The 5,779-nt window shown below is 42.1% G+C and overlaps 1 protein-coding gene across 1 annotated transcript in view; it reads left to right on the forward strand.

The window, feature by feature from the left end:
- The first annotated feature begins 6 nt into the window (after positions 1-6).
- Positions 7-5,779, forward strand: part of MAML1 (mastermind-like 1 (Drosophila)) — a 51,845-nt gene continuing 46,072 nt past the window's right edge. The window contains exon 1 of the mRNA XM_008581324.1: positions 7-39. The gene's annotated coding sequence lies outside the window, so the exon portion shown is untranslated. The remainder of the gene's footprint in view (positions 40-5,779) is intronic.

Genomic DNA, 5,779 nt, shown 5'->3' on the forward strand with positions numbered 1-5,779 from the left:
GACGCCACCGACGGTTCCGAGCACGGCCGCCCGGTCGCGGTGAGTAGGGCAGGCACTTGTTGCGGCGGCGGCCCCTTCACCCGAAAACACTTCCCCCTGACGCGGATCGGGCCACGGAGAAACTTCTCCATGCGTCCGCAACTCCTGGGTCTCGCTTGAGGGAGGATAACATGGCAGGGAGCTGAGCGGTTGTCATCTTCGGGAAATGGCTCTGTAGCCTTACTTTGGGAGAACATTACCGTGAGGACCTTGCATGAGGCCCGGCCTGGGAAGGCTGACGAACGTTAGCTGAAAGGTTTTTCTTCCAGACTTGATTCCGAAATTTTGAGAACTTTATTTTGGAACAGAGTAGGAGTCGAGTTGCCTGTGATGTAGGGAGTTCTTGCGCAGTACTCCTGGCCTCATTTATTCTGCAAATGATTATTGGGTCTTTGCTCTTTGCAAGGTCCTGTGCTGTAAGCCTGGCGGTCAGGGCTTTCAGTTGACCAAATCAGACTGCTCCGAATGGAATATCAAAAAATCTTTGGAAACCTTAGTAAAATGCTCAGCGACTTGCATAAAAGTATTCCTTGTTTTCAGGTAGCCCTGAAATTCATGAATTTGAGATTCTTGCAATATTGTTGACAATTCCAGTTTTAATTTGAGGCCTGTCTGAAATCTCTGATATTAGATAGTTATTCCTTAATTATTATGCCCTTTGGGTACTGAGTAGGTATTCGTGAAATTTGTTAGAGTTTGTTTTTTCTCCCTAAAACTGATTTATAAAAGAGAGATAAGTATTTTTTTTGGCGGCTGGCCGGTACAGCGGAGATATTTTGTGTGACTTTCTTGGTAATTTAAAGTTTAAAACAGATGTTATGAATCTAATTTATTCGGTGTATTTTTATTCATACGTTTATAATCTGTCCCCTGGGCTGTTGTAGTACTCTTCCCTAACTAGTCTTTTGGCGTTTAGTCTCCTTATCCCTTCCTCTCTAAATGCTAGAAACCCTTCTATTTCTTGAAGGGATGAATTTCAAATTCTTTGGCTTGGCTCTTGGGACCAATCTGACCTAACCCGTCTTTCCATGTCCCCCACAGATCCTCTTCTCTGATTGAATTGTTTTCTTCATTCTCTCCCACACTAGCCTGGACTACTGGACTAGAAGACAATACTTGGGTTGAAACCCAAGTTTCATTGCTTATTGTACCGACTGGTCAAATCTTCTCATCCTCACTTGTCTCATCTGGAAACTGGGGGTTTTTGGGGCTTCTTATCCCCCAGGGTTCTTATAAGATTCAGAAGAAACGAGTGTGTATGTGAAAGTAGTATTTCATAAACTGAAAGGCTGCCTGCAGGATCCTCTTCAGCACCTTTCAGAATCCTGCCATCCCTGCCAGTCCCAGCTCATTTCCTTCTTCTTTGAAGCTAATTTCTGACCACTCTAGCCCACAGCAATAAGAATCTCCTTTGCCAAAACATTTAGGAAACATAATGTCTGTGCTACTTCTTTTTTCCACATTGTCACATATTACTTTAGGTCATGTCTTGCCAAGTAGACTGTAAGATCTTGGAGGCTGGAAGGACTTGGGTTCAGAGTTCCCTACACATCTTAGGCCCTCAGCACTTGTTGTGATTGACATTAAACTTGGTGGTGCTTTTTACTCAGTAGTCTTATCCTCAAGTATGCTAACCTGAAAAAGCAAAATGGCTTAACTTCATGAGCCACTTTTACTAACAATTCTTGTTTTAAGGACAAGTTTTTAAGAGTAGTGGGTGGTTATTCCAATTGAAGTAAATAATGAAAGCTTATAAAAATCATAGTTTTATACACAGATAGTTGCCTTGAACACTCCCAAAAAAGTATATTAGTAGTGATTCAATTTCTGTTTAAAGTTATAAGAGTTTAGACCCTATATGATTTTTCAGTCCTGAATCACTGGAGAGAAATCGGGTGTGCTGTTTGAAGAAAAATTCATTCTAAGTGTGTTAGAACTTGAATCTGGCTTGTCCATCATTCCTTTGAGCATCAGAGCTTCATCAGATGTGCCATGTTATGTTGGTTGATGTCTTATGATATTAAACCTTGACCCATGGATATCATGAGTTTAGTATTTAGACTGGAAGTGCTCTCCATGTCTACTACGAGAGGGACTCTTTTTCATTCCAGGCTCCAAGTGATTCTAGCTGAGCTCTTTGGCCTTGGAATGGGGGTCTAGGAACAGAAGATAAGTATCACTAAGAAAACAGTGGCAGTTTTTATTTTAGTGGTTTCTTCAGTTCAGAGCGGGGAGAGTCCTTGACTGGGTAGGATTTTGGCTTGGAGAGCACAGCTTTGCACAGAAAGATGGAAAGAAAAAGGTGCCTTTTATTTCTTTCTCTTTTTTTGGCAGTTGGTTGGTACAGGGATCCAGCCCTGGACTTTGGTGTTATCATCACCACTCTAACCAGCTGAGCTAACCGGCCAACTGAAAAGTGCCTCTTAGTCATTGTTATTTTTGACAACTCTGTGTATGTATTTGATATCATTCATGTTTCTTACACAAGGAATATTATTATTATTTTTTTCCAGGTGTGCTATAATACTGTTAGGCAGTCATTTCACAGCCAAAGTTACCTAATCAGCAAACCATTTGTACAACTGAGAGGGGGTTAGATTTGCTAATAGAGTTCACCTTCACTTCAGATTATCATTTTTTCTTTTTTTTTTTTTTTTTTTTTTAAAGATGACCGGTAAGGGGATCTTAACCCTTGACTTGGTGGTGTCAGCACCACGCGAGCAAACCGGTCATCCCTATATGGGATCCGAACCCGTGGCCTTGGTGTTATCAGCACCACACTCTCCCGAGTGAGCCACGGGCCGGCCCAGATTATCATTTTTTCTTCTTTGGATATCCAACCATGGCAAAGTCTCAACCACTGTCTGCTTACTGTGTTAGAGATGATCCAGGAACAGTATTTCAGGCTTTTTTTTCTATTTTAGTTTTCACGGAGTGAGCCTATTAGGTTTTTTTTGTACTATGTGTGCTCTTTAAAAACAAATAGTGTTCTAATGACAGGATTGAATTATTTTTATTAGGAATGCAGGGTTATGGAGAGTTTTCCACGCACTTTATACAAGCATTCATTTTCTGAATGAGAATAGTCTTTTACAATAACTTGAACATTTTCTTTCTGCAATAAAATTACTTAAAGGTTTACTCCCAGTCCTTTATCAACTGTTGTTACACTTTTGCTGCTGAGCACAGAGGAACTTACCTGTAAGTGGTAGGAGTAGTTGACAAATTTGACAGCATGCCAACAATTCATCATGGAAGTTGCTTTTCCTACTTTACCTAGGTTTTAGGTGTGTGAAATTTTTCTCTCTTTTTTTTTTTTTTGTGACCGGTAAGGGGATCGTAACCCTTGGCTTGGTGTCACCCGCACCACGCTCAGCCAGTGAGCGCACTGGCCATCCCTATATAGGATCCGAACCCGCGGCCTCAGTGCTGGGAGCATCGCTGCACTCCCAGCGCTGCACTCTCCCGAGTGAGCCACGAGCCACGGGGTCAGCCCTTTCTCTCTCTTAAAACCTTTTATATGAAATAATTTCAGGCTTAGAGAAAAGCTACACAAAGAGTGCAAAGAACATCTGCATACCCTTTCCAAGATTCACCTATATTGTTACCATTATGCTCCAGCTTTAAACATTGTTTCTCTCTCTCTCCCACCCTACCTCTGCATTTCTCTCCTTACCCCCTCCTTCTCCTCCCTCTCTCCCTCTCTCCTTCTCTCCCTTTCAGATTTTTGTTCTCTGAACCACCTGAGGGTGTGCTTCACACCTCATGGCTCTCTATCCCCAAACACATCAGTGTGTACCCTCTAAGAGTTAAGAAAGGTGTGCAAAATTTTAATAATGATTTTGTTGACCAAACTCATATAAGAATTATGCAAATAGCAAATTATTTCCAGGGAGTAGGTATTTCTGAACATAAAACAAATTCTTTACTGTAATCATGTGGGATAGTCTTTTAAAAAAGATTACAGATATGGCTTTAGGATCCCATTTCTTCCTATAACATCTGGGACCTTGTCCTAGCACCCCCTTTCCTTTTTTGTCTTCAGTCTCTCCTTTCCCACTGGGTCCTTCCCTTCAGCTTGAAAATAGGAGCAAATATTCTCCACACTGGCAAGTCCTTTCTTTTGTGTTTTCTCACTCTCAAAATAGTATTCTATATTTTTCCTTCCCATGGCTCTTTCCACTTAAACTTCCCATTTACTCATTAGCCCATTGTAATCTGCGTTGTACTCTTGTACTCTTCTGATATTGCCCCGTTAAAGGACACCGAGGATGGAATTTCCAAATTCAGTGGCTTCTTAGTCATTCTTCTTGACATCCTCCTTCATAAAACACTTCTCTTAGCTTTTGCTCTCTTCTGATTTTCTTTCCAGCTTTCTGACTTTTCCTCATTCTCCTTCACTTTCCCTTATTAATTCATGTGACAAATATTTGAGTACCTACTGTAGGCCAGAGAGTATTCTAGGCACTAGGGATACAGCAGTGAACAAGACAAATCAAAACTCTGCTCTCATGGAGAAAGAGAAGATCAATTTTTTTTTTTTTTTTCCGTGACCGGTAAGGGGATCGCAACCCTTGGTGTGGTGTTGCCCACACTGCGCTCAGCCAGTGAGCACACCGGCCATTCCTATATAGGATCCAAACCTGCTGCGGGAGTGTCGCCGCACTCTCCCGAGTACGCCACGGGCTCGGCCCAAGATCAATATTTTTTAAAGTTAATTTTAAGGTATAATAAATGCTAAGCAAAAATGTAAAAAATAATGTGATATCCAGCGACTGACAGTAGCTAACAACCTAAGATGCTGTCTTGGTTTGGGTCTGGAGTCCATCAGTCAGCTGAAAGTCTCAGGAGAGAACATTCAAGTTAGAGAGAAGCACCAGCACAAAGTCTCAGAGGCAAAAACATTTTTTCTGAGTTTGCATGAAGACCAAAAAGAAGGTCAGTGTGTCCAGAGCATGGCAGGTAGGCAGCTGGTATGAAAGGTGGGTAAGCATGGTCAAGTGCAGTGGGAAGCAACAGCAGGATTTGAAGTAGAAACATAACATAATCTAACTTATGTTTTTAAAAATCATTCTGCTGTGGGCCGGCCCGGTGGCGCACTGGATAGTGCGCCGCTTGGGAAGCGCGGCGGCGCTCCCGTCCGAGGGTTCGGATCCCACATATAGACCGGCTCCCGCTCACTGGCTGAGCGAGGCGCGGGAGCAACACCGAGGCTTGCGATCCCGTTGCCGGTCCCCGGTCCGGTACGGGGGCAACACTGAGGGTTGCGATCCGTTGCCGGACACGGAAAAAAGACGACAAAAAGACAAAAAAAAAAAAAGAAATAGGTATATTTGGTGTTATTCTTAGTTTTGAAAAATCATATACTTGGGCCTGATCAAATGCTTGGAAAACATGATCTGTCATTTTTTTCAGTGATTTACCATAGTATTGAGGAATACTGGTTTATCTGCATCGATTGTGAAGTATGTCACAATTGACTAATGGTAAAATACTTTGCAATTACATAAAACAGACTGTAGGTTTTCCCTGTGATAAGATCACTTTTACTCACATGCATCTTCATATGCTTTCTTGAGTTGGAGAGAAATGATGGGAATTACAGCTGTTGCTGGTATTTGCAGATAGATCTCAGAACACCTGTTGGAAGACCTTGGTTGGACTTTAAGCATTATTTCTAAATGTGTTTCCAGTGTGTATAGGTGAAGGGGGTGGGTAATTAAGAACGGATGCTCCATAT

Source organism: Galeopterus variegatus, unplaced genomic scaffold (assembly GCF_000696425.1).
Source record: "Galeopterus variegatus unplaced genomic scaffold, G_variegatus-3.0.2 Scaffold2326, whole genome shotgun sequence".
Lineage (NCBI taxonomy): Eukaryota > Metazoa > Chordata > Mammalia > Dermoptera > Cynocephalidae > Galeopterus > Galeopterus variegatus.